The sequence below is a fragment of the Pseudorca crassidens genome, chromosome 16 (assembly GCF_039906515.1).
Source record: "Pseudorca crassidens isolate mPseCra1 chromosome 16, mPseCra1.hap1, whole genome shotgun sequence".
Taxonomy (NCBI): domain Eukaryota; kingdom Metazoa; phylum Chordata; class Mammalia; order Artiodactyla; family Delphinidae; genus Pseudorca; species Pseudorca crassidens.
Genome location: NC_090311.1, coordinates 60846004 through 60863032, shown reverse-complemented (window position 1 = coordinate 60863032; position 17029 = coordinate 60846004). Strand labels below are relative to the sequence as shown.

Here is a 17029-nt window from a genome sequence, read left to right as displayed (position 1 = left end):
GAACTAGAGTGTATCATGCTTATACGTCAAGACCCAGATTCTCCCTTCAGTCACTCCAGCCCCACCTGGGTGCAGAGAGTGGGCTTGGGGCTTGCTGAGCCCCAGAAGCCTAGGAAACAGGCCCTTTCCTGCCTCTTGCCCCCTTCCCTGCCCACAGAGTTCAGCTGGAAGGGTTAGGCTAGGACAGCCCCTCTCTCCCAAGCGGGGAGAGGGACCAGATCTGCTGCAGAGAGGGCTTATCCCTGAGGAAAGATACTCAGTCCCCCCACCAAACCCGGCCTACACACCCCACCCCAGCGCGCACACACACACACACACACACACACACACACACCCCAAGCGTGGTCTCTGCCTGGCCCGTTATTAATTGCCATGAAGGCTGAGCAGAACGGGTCCCATAAATATGAGCTCTGGCAGCGCCAAGGAGCCGGGGCTTGTGCTGGGGCCCTGCAGCTTATCTCTCTCAGCCAGGCTTTCCCTGCACAGGACGCCACTGGCATCTAACGAGCCCTCCTGTGTGCCAGGCCCGGTGAGGGCAGACAGGCCCAGCCCTTCCCGGCTCCGCCCTGCTAGCTCCCAGCTGAGTTCAGGCTTTCCTCTTACCCTGCTGATGCCCGCAGCCGGGGTGGAGGGGAGCCACAGCCACAGCACAGGCCTCTGCGGCAGGCTGCCGTGCCCCCTGGGCCTGAAGCCCCTCCCCTTTCTGCTTCAGACCTCACTCCCCTCACGCCTCAGCACTGCGGTGCCAAGGACTGCATTGGATGGCCTCGTCATTCTTCTTGCCTGCTTGGCGTCTTATCAGTGGGCAGGTGTGCAACGCAGGGTCCCTGGTGTTCTTGCAGTTGGGTCACCTCTTCTCTTTCTCCCTCTTTCCCAAGCACCTACCATCCTGACAGCCTGTCATCTCATACCCCCCGCCCCCGACTTTGCATCCACAGCCCCTGTGACCATCACAAGAGGAAAGAGTCTGAATGCTTATTTTTTCCACCTCTCTGTCCCGCCAATAAATAGAGTAAAATACACAGTTAATGCTTACCGGACAGCTAATGCTTATCAAACACGTCCTGTGTGCCAGAAACTGTGTTCAGCACTTTCTAGGCATCGTTGCATTCTTAGACCACTTTGGAGGAAGGTGTGTTCACTCTCCCCATTATGCAGATGAGGAAGCAGAGGCCCAGAGGTGTTAAGTGACTACCCAAGGTCACACAGCTTGCTAGCAGACACCACAACAGGCACAAATAGAGTACGTCTATTTGGACACTCTCCTGTGACATGGAGCTCCCAGCTCCTTGGGGTCATCCAGGACAAGTTCAGGCATGTCTAAATTGTTAGAAGATTCTTCCTATGTTGAGCTGGAATGTGCTGGCCTGCCACTTGCGCTGCATCTATCCAGGTTGGCTGGCTGGGATTAGGGTGAGTCTGTGATAGTGTAGCCATGGGAGGCTGCCATGGGGTTGAACCCACCACCTCGGCCCCATTAGCACCAGCATGTAAGGACTTGTAAGGAACAAGGGGGGCCTCAGAGTAATCTCTTCTTCCCAGGACTCCCCCAGCTGTGGACCCCAGGGCTTCATCTCCTCTAGCTTTGGGCTGGGGCAAATAGTACTCCCAAACCCCTGGAGGTAATAAGTCCAGTGAACCCATTCAGGATTCTGAACCCCCTTGGTTGGGGGTTCCCAGACTCCATTGGCACTCACATACTTCCAGAATTACTCTGTTTCTTCCATTCGAAGATGCCCATTGGCCCCGTGTTTTGAAATATATGAAGTTGAAATTCATCTGAGTTAGTCACCTACAGTCTTCGCCTGCACAAATGGTGACCACACTCACCTCGCCAGAGGTGACTGCTCGCAGCTCCTCAGCCCTGCTCCATAGGAAATAGCTCAGGGCCCTGTCCTTGGGAATGTGGGCATGGATCACCCCTCCCGTCCCTAGGGGCAAGCCACTTTGAGCTGGGTTAGGGACCTGAGGACCAGGGAGCCTCCAAAGGCCATCAGTGCCCTGACCCTTCTAGCCATAGACAACACCCACACTTGGCAGTTCCTGTGCAGGCCGGAAGTGCCGACATTTGTAAGCTCCTATACTTGGTCCGCTTCAGCGTTAGTGTGGTCCCTCAGCACTGGCCCCTTTGGACCAAGATGTTCCTCTGAGTGTTCAGGTCAGAACCAAAGATGGGAATAGCAGTATTAATTTTTACATTCTGCTCCCAAGCTGAGTTTTTGGGACTGGACTGAATATTTTTCCCTCTTGTTCAGAAGACATTTAGTCCTCAGGGAAACTGCTCGTCAGCCCTCCCGAAAAGGGGGAGTCCCTCCGAGGCCCCTGATATCCACAGCAAAAGGCAGAAACAGCTGCTTGGGAGCTGGGGTTGAGACCTCTCCGGGAGCCTGGGTAGCTTGAGGCATCAGGACCTTCTGGCGGGAAGCCAGTTGGCCCCCTCCCTCCCCCACCCCAGCCCTCCCCAGAAGTCCTCAGGCAGGAAGGCTCTAATTGATGAACTAGTCCCTCTGTAGCTGTCACCCGTCTTCAGTTCATTACGACCCCATCTGCCTCTCACTGAGGCTGCTCTGCCAGCCTCCCGGCTGTAGCTGGGGGAGAAAGCACACACAAGAGCAGCTGGGCCTTGGAGAGGCCAATCAGGGTAATGGCAGGTCCTTCTTCAGGGCAACTGAGTGTTGGGACAGGGCTGGTGGAGGAAGTGGAACTCTAGGAGGCAGGTTAACCCTTAGCCTTCTGAATCCGGAGGCTGGGGCCACAGCCAGCACCTCCTTGCACCCTCCAGGGGGCCCTCCCTGAAGTCCACCTGGATGACTCTGAGCTAGACTGAGGCTCAGACAGCCTGGCCTTTCGGATCCCCACCCTTGAGCTTGCCTGACGCTAAGCCCTGGAGCTTTCAGATGAACAGTATTCAGCTTGACCCCTGGCAACTGTTTTTAGTTGTCAGTGTGCGCCCAGCACTAGAGCTAGCGCCGTGGGGCATGGCAGCCCCCTGCTGTTCCGGCATCTCCTGGCTGGGCTCCACCTCCCAGTGGAGCATGGTCTCTGGTACTGCCTGACTCAGACGGCACTCGGGGAGCGTGCAAATGAATGAGTGGGCCGAGACGCAGCATGACAGGCTCCAGAAACGCAAGCCCCCCTCATTCTAGCCCTGTCTCTGCCACTGGTCAGGAGACCTGGAGTGTCATTTCCTACTGAACTTCGGCTTCTTCACTGGCACAATAAGGATGTGACTACCTCCCTGCCCACCTCACAGGGTCAGCCCTGCAATGCTGTATTGAGCCTTCAATTTTATGTGGAATAAATTCAACAAATACTTATTGGCTCCTAGGAGATGGAAGACACACAAACGCCCCACAGCCCTGGACTCTGGGAACTTCTAGCGAGGGAGACACACAGAAACCCACATAACTGTGAGCTGAGGTTGGCTGGACGGGACACATGCAAACAGGTGCTGGAGGTGGAGGTTGAATGGCACTTGGTGGGGGAGGCAGCCTTTGCCCCTGCTGAATGGGCTGAGAAGGAGGGAAGGGCAGCCCAGGCGGGGGAAGCGGGTGTCAGCACGAGGAAAGGTGTGGAGTCGGCAAAGGGCCAGTTATGCTTGGGAAGCAGTAAGAAGAAGTCCTGGAACAGGCCCGTGGACATAAGGTAAAAGCTTAGGTTGATTAGAGCCTGGATATAAAGGACCCCAGATACCCCAGTCAGCAGTCTGGATTTTTTCCTCTTAGGCAGTGGAGAGGGGTAGAGGGCTTTGGGGCCAGGGAAGGATGCAGTCGTGGCTGAGCTTTTGGAAAGGGTCTCTGGCGACTGCAGAAAGGAGGGATGGTGGCGGCAGAGTGAGGTGTGCGAATATTCTCTGCCCCCCAATTACCACCGCAGACCGTCTAAAGCTGTAACTCCCGGTTCTAGAAAAGGCATCTTGTCCCACTTCTCATTTCCCTGCGTTATTTTTTCCTGAGGTTTCAGAAAGCATCTCCTTTGAGGCTCCCACCGTCCCCCACCCCTATTCCTGGCCAGGCTCTGGATTTTAACCATTCTATTTTCTTTACCGATTTTATGATAAACAGCCCAATGTTTTCCGATGCCTTTCCTAAGTGTGTCAGGCCGTCCCTCCAGGCACTGATGCGTCCCTTCACTCCGAGGTGCCCAATCTCATCCCCACCTGGATATGTGATTGTCCCCGCATCCCACTGGTTCCTTCCAAGTGGCCGGCACATCTCCAGCCCCCGCCACCCAGATCTGTAAGATTTGGGGGCGAGTGTCCATCATCTCAGGCTGAATCTGGGTCACGCTGGCTCATAAACCAGCCCATGGAACAGGCCCTCTCAACTCAACCTAAGGACATCTGTCCTGATTTTTTACATTTTTTCCGCATCTGGAAGGGCTGACTGCCCCTACCAACCACTAAATTACCATCAGTCTGCCTAGCACAACTCCCCATTGTCCTGGGATCCCCCAGTCCCGCTCACCAGCTGCTCTACCCCAATTCAGTCTTGTGTTGCTGATATAGAAATAAGTTTATTTAAACCTCTCTGAGCTGGGGGCTTTCTTGAATTGTCTCCTATTCCTAGCGTTCAGAAGAATCTCGCCAGCCTGACAAGCATGCCCATCTCCATTGCCCCCAAAATGTTGCCACCACCGCCATGCACATCAGAGCCAACAGTTAAACTCATAGGATGGTCAGACCAGGTTACCTGAAACGTTAGACTCGGTGGTCTTTTAAGGGTCTTTCCCCTGCCCTGCTTCCAGGTCCATTGGGTCTGTTCTGAGGGTGGTGATCACTACCTATACTGGACGCCAGGGGTAGGGCAGGTCTAGACACTGCTATGGGCTACTTGGCTTGGGACCAAGGAGTGAGGCTTGGGGATCTATAGGATTCCTTTTGCTCTAAACTCCAGGATCCTGGAGGCTCCCCGCCAGCTTGGACTGGCAGAGGGAAGAGGTCCTTTCAGCCGAGAAAGCCAGTAATTCCTGGCCTGGAGCCTGAAGAGCCCCCATCGTCCGCTCCCTGCGCGGGCGGCCAGGAGACGGCCCCTCGGAGCTAGACTCACTCTGCTGCCGGCCTGCGTCCTCTGAGGCTCTTCAGGGAAGCATGGCTGCCCGCCCGCTCCATGCCCAGTCTTTCCATCCAGGCTGCTCGTTGCACTATTTATGGCTTGGAGATGGTGGTTTATGGAGCAGGAGAAAGACAGCAGTGGAACCGAAGGAAGGGCAGGCTGGCTGGGGCGGGGTGGATGGGGCTCATAACCTCTGGTTAAGCCCAAAGGCATTGTGTAAATTATGGCCCGTGTCTTCCTTCATCCCCATTTTGCATTCTTGATCAGATCATCGCTTTCTGCTGGGAGAGGGCTGAGGGCTGATCCGCCCCCACCCCCACCCCCCCACGGGGCCCAGGCCCCTCCGGACTCCTGGGTCTTGTTCCAGGGAGCAAGGAGTCTTCACAGCCACAGGCGCCAAGAGTCCGCTCATTTTTCAAGTTGATCCTGACTCACAAACGTGTTGGGCTTCATGGCATCAGAGAAGGCTTTGCTCCACATCCCGATAGCCCTAGAAAACTGCCACAAGTTGAGGCCATTCAGTGGGTCTTAAGGAACAGGAAGAAAGCTTCGCTGATGGGAAGATGCCCATCATAATGGGCCTTTACTGAGCGGAGCTGGTGGGGAAGGATTTGACCTGCGTCTGCCCAGTAGCAGGGTTTCGAGTGTTCCCCATGCCCAGTGGCATTTGCCCTGGGGCTGGCTAGCTGGAGGAGACTGAGCCCTGAGGTGACACCCACCCACCACCTCCACAGAGGCAGGGACTTGGTTAATCAGGCCGGCGCAGAGCTGGGGCCCACTTCCACCCTTGTGCACTGGAAATGTAATGATTTATGCCAGGCAAGTGACATCACATCTCCACTTTGCTATCATCCAGAAGTGCCGACCAGGCAGGTCTCTGCATGTGGCATGAGTTTGGACACCAAGGAAAGTGCCTGAAATTGACATGGACATTGTCAACCCAAGACGGTCAGGGAAACTGCCGAGGAAAGGCCGCGTTCTCTCGGCTGAAGTTCTGAGTCTGCGCGTCGAGGGATTAGCTGCCCTGGGCTGCACCCTGGCTGGGTGTCAGAGGGCAAGCAGGAGGGCAGGTCCCTTCGGCCTTGGTGTGGCCCCTGCCCTCAGGCAGCCCACATTCCCATCACAGGATGGAGAACCTAAAACAAAAGGAGTTCATGGGGACAGGGAGACTGGGCGGAAGGGTTACTGTGTGGGGTGCAGGTTGTGGGTGCCGATGGGGAGACAGAGTGGGGAGACCTTTGAGGGCCTGTGGGGACAGAAGGGCTTCTGTGGAAGGAGGACTTAAGGCCCCTTGGACATGGAGTGACGAAGGGGGCACATTCCAGGAAGAGGGCGGGGGAGCAGAGGTGGGGAGAGCGTGGTGTAATTGGGGCTGGTGAGGATGGGGCTGGCGGGATTGAATCACAGAAGACATTAAGGGAAGAGGAAGGGATGGGCTGGAACAGATGGGAAGGAACAGACCCCAAGGGCTTTGAAAGGCGTGGAGAGCGTTTGCTTTCCATGCAGTGGAAATAGTGAGCCTCTAAAGGTTTTGGAGTGACGGCACGCCTCTGTGAGAGCGGGAGGAGGACTGTCGTGAAACAGGAAACGAGCGGGCAGGGCTGTGGATTTGGAGCTTGAGTCTGCGGTGGGACTGGAGACTCACTTGTGGACGGGGCAGAGTTGCAGACAGTGGGTCATGGAAATCCATCACCCATAATCAATCTGTACCCCTTCTGTTCCATCCAGACCCGAAAGGGGTCAGTGGGGTCAGCTGGGGCAAGTGATGTGACAGGAGGAAAGGTCTCCAGGAGAGAATGTCACCATGAGGCAAAGAGGCTGGGAGCCCCTGTGTCTGAGGTGGTGGAAGGGACCCATCACATCAGAGATCAGTGGTGTGATTGGGGAGCAGGGAGACCATCAAACTCAAAGGGTGAGCATCTCAGCCACACTCCTCATAGCACAGGAGGCCCCTGGTGTCCTCGAAGGAGGACAGTCTGGCCTATACAGTGAGACAAGAGTCAGGACAATTTGGATATTTATTTGCAAGGCTGCTCTTGAAGGTTGCATGTTCCTCTGACAGCTGTATTTGACAGAACCACTGCAGGAGCCAGTATGGACCACCCAATAGCTCCCGCCCTCCAGCCCCAGCCTCCCAGCTTCCATGGGTCCACAGCTGAGGGCCTGGGCATGGGAGCAAGAAGCAAGTGGCCACCCTTTGGAGCGGTCAACCCGGACTCCCCAAGCAGAAAAGCAGCTCAGATCTCTAATTGAATAAGGTGGGGAAATAATGGAATTTCCCCAGAACCATCGGTTATGTTTCAGAGCAAAATCATAATGAGAAAGCCGTTAGTAATAATAAACACAGCCCAGAGGATCTGTCAGGGGCCTGATAGAGGACGCAGGGAGAGGGGGAGTCATCCCATTTGCATTTTTGTTAGCTAGCAGAATGTCACCAACACCCCCCTTTCCTCCCCCCAAAAGAAGTCGAGATTCACAAAAGCACATTAATCTGAAGGATTTTTCTCCAGTGTCGTGATGCCAAGGACAATGCAGCCAGTAATAACTTTGCCTCTTCCAAGTGTCTCTTTATATTTCCTTAAGAACTGAGTGTTATCAAGGTAATTTTCACATCCCATCCCTTCTTCCTTTGCATACCCCGAGGAGCCCGATAACGGATGACCTCTGTGTGTGTGTGTCTCTCCTGGCTTGTCTTTGCTTCTTGCCCATCCCATCAGTCTGGCTTTCAGTCTCCCCCAGCCCACCCCCCCCCAAAAGATCCAGGGTCTCAGCCATTGATCCAGTTTCATCCCAGGGCCCCAAACTGACGGTGTCCATGGCCACATAAGGAGTCCTTATCGTGGGCCAGCGTCGTGTTGATTGATTTCAAACATCATTTCCTCCTCTTGACTCTTTTGAGATGACGGTGTTATTACCTTATTTCACAAACGAAGAGACTGAAACCAAGGAGAACAAATCAGCTACTCAGATTCACTCGGCTGGTGTAAAGCAGAACTGGAATTTTCCCACCTCCATCTTGGAAAAGTACCGTTGACCCTAAAACAACGCAGGGATTAGGGGCGCCGGCCCTCCCCGCAGTCAAAATTCTGAATGTAACTTAGAGTCAGCCCTCCATATCCACGCATGCTCGTGGGTTCATCCAACCTCCGATCGTATAGTTTTGTAGTATTTACTAGTGAAAAAAATCCCCATTCAAGTGGACCCAAGCAGGCCAAACCCATGTTGTTCAAGGGTCAGCTGTGCCCAATAAGTGGGTTGGTTCATTTCTCCTGCCGCTCTCTTGGGTGTAATCCAGCAGCCCCCAGCCTTGTCCATATTGCTGTGTCCTTCTTACAGATAGGAGTAACTGAGACTGACAGGCAGGGCTGACTTATTCGAAAGCAGGCAGGGGGAGAGAGACAAGCCTGTCTTCCCCCTGCCAGCACCATCCCACAAGGTCTCCAGTGGTCCCACTGCTCAGGGAGGAGCAGCTGAGAAAGTAGTGAGTGAATTTTCAAACACACTAAGGGTTACCCCGAAGCCAGGAGCTTCCCACAGCCTCAGCATATATCAGTAACCTGCCACCAGGTCCCCCACGGAGCGTGGCAATGAGGGAACATGTCGGTCTGATGCCTAGTTGTCCTGGCGCCTCCCAGAATTCTGGGGCCTATCTGGCCTACCCCTCACTTGACATTTGGGGAAACTGAGCTCCAGAAAAGAGAAGACGCTTGTTCTTGGGCACATGACTGGCAGAGCCATTGCCTCCCCCGCACCAAAACCATTTCTCTTCCTGATCTGCCGTCATGTCCAACATAGTTCTTTCCTGTTCCTCAGATTAATCTGATTTGGCAAAACAGAAGAGAGGCAAGTGCATCAGGACCGTCTGATGCTGAGGTGAATATATCCGGGCAAATGACAGGCGGCTACGAGAACTGCCTTCTCGGGGGATGTGGCACGTGATACACTCCCAGGGGTTAGCAGTTCATCATGACTGTTTGTATTTTCTCTTCTTCAAACGAGCACACTTGGGTTGTGAAAGTGTACCAGGTGCCTCATTCTAGTAAGTCCTCACCAAAACCTTGTGAGGTTGCCCGGGCAGGAGTTCTTATCTCTGTAGTACAGACGAGGCAACTGAGGCTGGAGGCGGTGATTTGCTGAGTTCACATGGTAAAGCGAAAGGATCCGAAATTGGGAGACAACGTAGGAGTCAGAGAGCGAGAGCTCCGGGCTCTATCACCGCTGTCCTCACTTGATTTCCACCCTAGGAGACTGTTTCTGCCTGTCTCCTGGGCACCTAGACAGTTTCCGGTACCCCCCACCACCAAGTCCAGACATGAGCCCCAGAAGAGCGGTGGGGAGGCTCTCCTCACCCCGTGTCCCCCTGTTTCTGTCTTCCCAGCTGGTGACCGCTCCCTCCGGAGGGCAGCAGCCTGGACCCATCCTCCCCACACCCCCTGGTCCCCTCCCATGGGCACCCCAGCCAGGAACCCAGAGTGAGCACCTTGACGGGTGGTGCTCCCCAGGCTGGGACCGACTCCCCTCATGCCTCTCCCACCTGCAGCCAGGCGCTTCACGGCTCCCGGCTCCTTCGGGCAGGGCATCAACTCCTCAGAATAAATTTCAGAAACCCCGGCTCAGAGCTCAGAGCCAGGGGAGGGCCGCTCTCCCCGGCTCTCTCCCTTCCTTTGCCTTTCTCTTTCTCCGATGTCTTTCGTTCCCTGCTGGTGGCTTTGTTTGTTAGACCTATGTCAAGCCTGATGAACTAAATGATGCAAGGCTGGAGATATAACAGCTCCTTTTATCTGTCATTTCAAAACCCAATTTGTTCCTGCTGTCTCCTGAGGGCTGCACTATAAACCCAGCCTCTCTCCCTCAAGAACTTGCATATTCAAGGCCCCTCTGCTAAGCCAGCTCTCTCCTTCCCTTCTTTCCCCTCTCCTTTCTCCTCACTCTCCCCGTCCCCGTGTCTCTCTTGGTCTCTCTCTCTCTCTCTTTCTGTCTCTTTCCCCCTTTTGTCCCTTGCTCTGACTCTTTGGTCTCTGTCCCTCTGTCTCCCTGTCTCTGTTTCTTTCTCTCTTTGTCCCTCTGCAGCTCGCCCCCCACCCCTCTTCCCTTTTCTGTCTCCTCGGGGACAGGCTGCCTGTGTTTCCCTTCATCCTCTTAAGCAGCAGAAAAGCAGGGCTGTGCTTGCTGGGGGCGCGGCTGGCAGGGAGCAGGTTGGCTTCAACCCTTTGTCTGCTGCCTGGTCCTGGCTGGGGAGTCAGGGCCTCTCTTTTAACTGGAACCCCTGGGGTTCTGGGAAGGGGGCCCATCCCTCCCCCAAAGCAGACCAGGACTTTCTGGTCCTTAGCGCTGTGGAGCACCCATCCCACCCTCTTGGATGTTAAGTGATCAGATGGGTTGAGCTTCCCCCTGGCTTCTCACCTCCAAAGTCATGGGTGCAGGGGGCTGAGGCTCCCTCACCACCCAGCAGTTCACGGCTCTCCTGGGTCTGCACTGGGGACCCCTTAACCAGCCCTGAATCAGCCCAGACCCTGGAACAGGAAGCAGCTCCTTCCCTACACCTCACTTGGCAAGTTCAGCGTGCCTGGTCCGTGCATGTGCTGAGCAGCCGGGGACGCTGCGGGCAGTGCCTGTGTGGGCCAGTGACTTGACGGCGGTCCAGAATGTCCTGCCCACCCCGGCCTCCCAGGCCCAGGGCTACAGACCCCCGGGGACTGACAGAGGACTGGGCACTGCTCTGATTCCCCTGCACAACCACACACATGCTGTTGGGATGACTTGATAGGGTCTCCCTACCCTAAGAGGAGCCCCCGAGTATTCTCCCAAGAGATCAGGCAGCAGGGATGACTTCAGTTCACCCTTCCCTGCCCACTTTGAACAGAGAAAGGAGAGGAAGGACCTGAGATGGGCCAGAGAAGACCCTTTCAGGAAGGCATGCCGCCTCCTACCTTCTGCAAGCTGTGCCTACTGGGGTTCCAGCTCAGGGATTCCCAGCAGCCCGGCTCGGTGCTCACCTCAAGTTCCCAGGTGCCTTCTAACTGCTTGGGCCTCACTGGGGGTGGGGGTCACAGGGCCCGACAGGGAGGGCCTGCCCAGGACGACACAGCAGATCAGGCCAGTGCACACCTGGGATGGGTGGTCTCCCTCATGTACCCCGCTGTTTCCACCTCAACACCTGGCGCTTGGGGCCTCAGATTCCTCCCAGGGCTGCCCAGCCCAACGCCGTCCCCCTGGTGGTCCGCAGGAGGAGAAGGACAGGGCCCCTCCTCGGCCAAGTCCAGCCAGAGCTCTGTTGCTCCTGCATACAATTCTCATGCAGCTGATGGTCCCCTTGGAAACAGACAGTCATCAGGCTCTCATGGATCTTTCAAACCCCCTTTTCTCCCTAATAAACCCTTCTCTGGGGCGGTATTGATTGCTAGCTGCCGGCAGCCTCTTGGTATGCCGAGGCCCGGTTTGGGGTGGATAAATCGCTGTGCTGTCATTTTCACGCAGCAATTACCTGCTCTGATTCCTCTCCTCCCGGGCCCCCCGCACCAGCCACATGGCCACCCGCTTATTGACAATACACTCAAGGCCAGGCCAGCCAAGCAGGGAGTCCGTGGACCTGTGAGCCACAGAGAGTCAGCAGGAGAGGAAACTTTAGGAAGGCAGGCCTGGGGCCCGGCTCTGGGCTGGAGGACAGGTGGGAGGCAGGTCCCCAGAGCTGCAGCTCCTGGGAGCAAACCTCTGCACCCCAGACACGGAGGAGGGTGTACCCCTGGGCATGTGCACCTCTGGGAATGTGCACGTGGTGTGGCCCAGCATTTCAGGAGACTCTCATGTACCTGTGAACACATTGCCCCCAGCAAGAGTTGCTTCGCCCAGCTTCCTTCCTGAGCCTTTCCAGCCCTGGTTACTTGGGGGCTTTGGAGCCCAGACCCAGCTCAGCCTTTTATTGGGTTGGCCAAAAAGTTCATTCGGGTTTTTCCACAACATCTTAGGGAAAACCCGAATACATCAGGACTCAGGACACATGTTCTTGTAAAGGACCTGTCGGTAAATATCTCAGGCTTTGTAGACCACACGGTCTCAACTTTGGTGTAGCACAAAAGCAGCCACAGACAACATATAAATGAATGAGCGCGGCTGTGGATGCCGAAATGTGAGTTTCAGGTCGTTTTCACACGTCATGAACTATTGTTCTTTTTTGATTTTTTCCCAAGTACTTATTTTTTTTAATTTTTAAAAAAATTTTATTGGAGTATAGGCGGTTTACAATGTTGTGTTACTTTCTGCTGTACAGCAAAGTGAGTCAGTTTTACGTGTACATATAGCCACTCTTTTTTAGATTCTTTTTCCGTACAGGCCATTACAGAGCATTGAGAAGAGTTCCCTGTGCTCTACAGTAGGTCCTTATTAGTTATCTATTTTGTATATAGTAGTGTGTATATGTGAATCCCAACCTCCCAATTTATCCCTCTCCCCACTTTCCCCCCTGGTAACCATAGGTTTGTTTTCTACATCTGTGAATCTATTTCTGTTTTGTAAATAAGTTCATTTTTACTTTTTTTTTTAGATTCCACATATAAGCGATATCATATGATACTTCGCTTTCTCTGTCTGACTTACTTCACTTAGTATGATAAGCTCTAGGTCCATCCATCCATGTTGCTGCAAATGGCATTATTTCATTCTTTTTTGTGGTGGAGTAATATTCCATCGTATATACCAAATACTTAAAAACGTAAAAACCATTCTTAGTTGGTGAGCTGTGCAAAAACAGATTGATTTGGTCCATAGGTCACAGTTTACTGACCCCTGATTTAGATCTAAAAAGGGCTGTAACGATTTTTCACTCACTACTCCTCCTCTCCCCATTTTCCGATGAGGAAACCAAGGCTCTGAGAAGGATGTTGGCCATGTGAAGGAGGAGGGCCCCCTTGAGGGATCTCTCAGTGTACGAAGACCCTCTTGGGAGCTTCCATGTAGTTTTCTTGGGGATAGAGAGGTGGGCTCAGTGATTCACAGGGGGTAATCTGGGCACCACGGCCTGGGGTTGGGCCTCAGCTCCATCAACTCCATGTGACCTTGGGCAAGTTATTTCATTTCTGCAGAGCCTCAGTTTCCCCATATGGAAAATGAGGACGCATAGGGGAGAGGATGAAATAGTCTCAGGGATCTTCCAGCTCTGATAATGATTCATTTGGGGCTGTGATTTCCCACCCTCGTTGCTCTGTCTTTGGGATCAGGAGGCCCCACTTCCTACAGCAGGACTCAGCCGGGCCTCCCTACCTGCCCAGTGGGTGTCAGCTCTCTGGGGCCCCCTCTGCCCACCAAGTCTTGTCCCTCGAGCAGCTTTGCTCTGGGCTTTGCAGGGAGGCTGAGCTCAGCAGGCGCCCCCTTGGGCAGGAGGCCAAGGAGATAAGGCCCGCCAAGGCCTGGCCACGGACACCTGGCGTGAAATTGAAAAGCGCCAGACTCCTGCCTCCACAGCTCAGTGCCTGATTGAGAGAGGGCTGGGATGGTGAATGAAACTGAACCTCCCCGGCCTGCCCGCTGGGCTGGGCTTCAAGCTGCCACACTTCAGTTCCTCACCCCTCCTCCAAGCAAAAGTGCAGGAAGAGCAGGTTCTTGTACTTCCGGCTTCTTTGAGGATGCTGGTGGCTCTGAGCAGAGAGCCCCTTTTCGGGGTAGGGGGCTTGGAGGGGCCTGTGTGGGGTTTTAGTGGACCTTGTGAACTCTTGGTTTTGGAGGGAAAGGGGGAGTCTTGGGAAGGGGGTTTGGGGGAGTGTGTAGACTTTGCCCTGTGGCATTACGCCCATCCAGAACCTCTCAGGACAGCCTAATGCACAGACTCCTAGAATGTTCCTCCCACAGTCCCATTCAACAGGTCAGGGCACTGAGGCCCAGAGAGCTAAGCACCTGGCACTGGGTGCCCAGGGAGTCAGGCGGAGGCCCAGGCCCTGACTCCTGGGACAAGGCTCTCACCTCTTCAGGCCAGAACTTGTCACCCTCGGGGCCTCCTCCCTAGCAGAACTCTCATCCAAAGAGCCCTGGAAGAAATGTAGCTACGGCAGACTTGAGGTCGGGGCCAGGGGCCAGCTCCTTATTCCTTCTTCTTGCTGTCAGAGTGCCGACAGGGTAGCACAGATGTTGGCGCTGATCTCTCCCGGGTCCAGCCCCAGGGGCACTGGGCTTCTGCATGCTGTCCCTGCCAGGTGATTACATGCTAGGTGATTTCCTGTAGAAACACCCAGCTCCTCTCGGACGATTCAGGTCATAACGGTGCGAGCAAACAGCGGGGAAAACCACCATCTTTTTTCCGATCAGTAACCTGAATCTTACCAAATCCTTGCGCTTTTCCGGACCACTCTAGCAGGGGAAAAGCTTCTCTCATCTCATTTGACAGATGGAAAATTGGGGGCCCAGAGGGATACTCTGATTACCCTCAGGCCCTACAGCAGTTTAGGGGCCGAGGTGGAACTGGACCTCCCAGCATCCTATTCCCAGCCACCACCCCCCGCCCACCCGTGCTGTGGGGAAGGAGGGTCCAGGGCTGCTGGGAGCTGCTACTTCCAAGTGACTCAGTCCTTCCAAAGTTGCTGAGTACCGAGGGCAGAGAGAAGACTGGTGGATGCGATCCTCGGGCTTCTTAGAGGGCTGAGAAGGCGAAAACGGCGAGAAGCAGCAAATTGGAGGCAAGAGCAGGCTGCCTCTTCTGCCCCTATAACCCTGTCCTGCTTTAAAGGGCAAGCTTTATCCTTATGGGGTGGGGTGGGGTGAGGAGGCAGGTCTCAGCTTTTAATCAAAGTTGCATTAGATTAAGCCTTTATTATTCACCTGGCTTTATTATAGCTATTTTTACTCTAAGGTTAGAAGTTAATTTTCCTTGTTTTTACTGAACTCTGGTCTGCATGGCTGCCAGAGGCCCAGGCAGGACGGATGAGCGTAGAGGAAAAAAGGGAGGTGGGGGGATAAATCACATCGAATAAACTCACTTCATCCAGCAGACCAAGCCAATAGAAGGAAAACCACTTTAATATCAGGGGAAGGTTCCAGAGGTGGGAGCAGGCTGGTGAAATCAGGCCCAATCAGCCCAAACAGAAGGAGTTCCAATCCCCGCCCCCCCACCCCCACCCCACCCCCCACCCCCCCACCCCGCTCCACCAAGGGGAGGGCAGAGTGGAGAGGCTGGGGGATGGGGCAGGCTGGGGGCTGGCCAGTGGGCAATCAGGGCCCTGGGAGCAGAGCCCGCCCCATGTCCCTGGCAGGGGGGTTAACCGGTTAGTGACCAGATGAGGGAGAGGAGCAGCACACCCACTCCAGGTCCAGGGGCATGGGCACACCGCCCTGGGGAGCACTGCCCCAACCCCGAACCCCCCTCCCACCTTTCGGCGTGAAGTCGGGGTCACCAGTGCCTCAGACAAGCCCACAAGGCAGTTGGGCACAGCTGCCTGGGGGAAGAAGGTGGTGCTTCTTTTTCTTACTGTCTCCACCTACACAGGGAGTCATATCACTTTAAGCTGACTTCTCAGCCAGCCTGTCAATGATGTTCCAATTTCTTCATAGTTTGGGAGTCATTTTAAGGCTAGATTGAGAGCTTAGTGGGGGGCCCGCGGCTGGGGTCCGGTACCCATTTGTGACTGGTGCACTGTGGGGCCTGAGGTCAGCCTGGGGCCTGGGTCAAGGCTACTTCCTCTCGCCATAGCAGTGGAAGAGAACGAGCCACATCTGCCCTGTAAGTTACTGTCGCGGAGGACACTCGCGGCCACTGAACAATGGTGCTTTAGCCCCAAAGCACCAGATGCAGTAGTTTGAGAGAGACAGCACTTGTAGCCCAGCCTTTCCTGGCAACTGATCGTTTAATCTCTCTAGTTCCTGCCAGAAGGAGGGATGAGGGCTGCACAGCGAGGTGGCATGGAAGAGGCCTGGGTGCTCCCGGGCTGTATTCTCATATCCCGAGAGGAAACAGCTGCCGGAGGGGGAAGGAGGAGTGACTGGGCGGGGAGGATGGGGCGGCTGTCCCTGACTGAGAGGTCAGGGCTGGAGAGGAGCCCGCTAGGCTGCTCTCATCTACCTGGTGTTTCAATAGACGCACCTTGAGGCGGTTCCCATCTTCCGCTCTCAGTGAGCAGGCGTCGCATCTCCTGGCTGCGGGCTGCAGGCGGGCAATTTCTGTTCGCGCCGCAGGGGGCCCTGGCTCTTATTCTCTAAGAATCGTTACACTTTTAGCCCAGTAAGAGTTAGATACCACGTACCATCTTCCTATTCGTTCATTCATTTGTTCAAGAAATAGTTCGTGAGGGCCTATTGTGTGTCAGGCCCTGTTCGCAGAGCTGGGGACTCAGCTGAACAAAACTGACAAAGTTCCTGCTGTTGTCAGTTTCATCTAGTGGGGGAGACAAACGAACAGCACGTAAGTCTATGTCTGTTGGTGATAAAGTCCCTGAAGAAAAATAAAGCAGGCAAGGGGCTAGAGCAGGATTCATGGCCAGGGAAGGCGTCTCCAAGGACATTGGGGCAGAGACCTTGAGGGAGTGAAGCACATGCTCTCTTGGGGATGGCAACTCTCCAGACAGAGGGCAAAGTGATTGCAGAGGCCACCTCCCACCCCACAGTGAGGGCAATGCCAGGAGGGCATCCGGGAGGTACGGACACCGAAGGAAGCAACAGGGCCAACCCTGGGTGAGGTCAAAAGTGGAGGGGTTTGGAGTCATGTATAACAAGAGTGTCCGAGCTGGCCTGTCTTACGTTTCCCCTCTGACCTGCTGGCCTCAGGCTGCAGGCAGGGAAGTCCCAGTACTTCAACTTATGTCCTGTCTCGGTGTCTTATCTCAAATCCATCCCACCTCTTTTTCATCACTGCCCACGGCCTTCTCACAAATGCCTCTTCTCCATGTTTATGTCAGCCACCTGTCTCAGTCCCAAGTGTCTCCCCCTCTATCTTTAGAACTTGGGCAGACACAAATGGAAGAAATGGAGGAATTTGTTCATGCGGAAAATACATTTTG

At 54.7% G+C, this 17029-nt stretch overlaps 1 protein-coding gene across 1 annotated transcript in view; it reads left to right on the top strand.

Moving 5' to 3' along the window:
- The window catches only part of CDH23 (cadherin related 23), a 393201-nt gene that overhangs the window by 83465 nt on the left and 292707 nt on the right, over positions 1-17029 (top strand). The window lies entirely within an intron of this gene.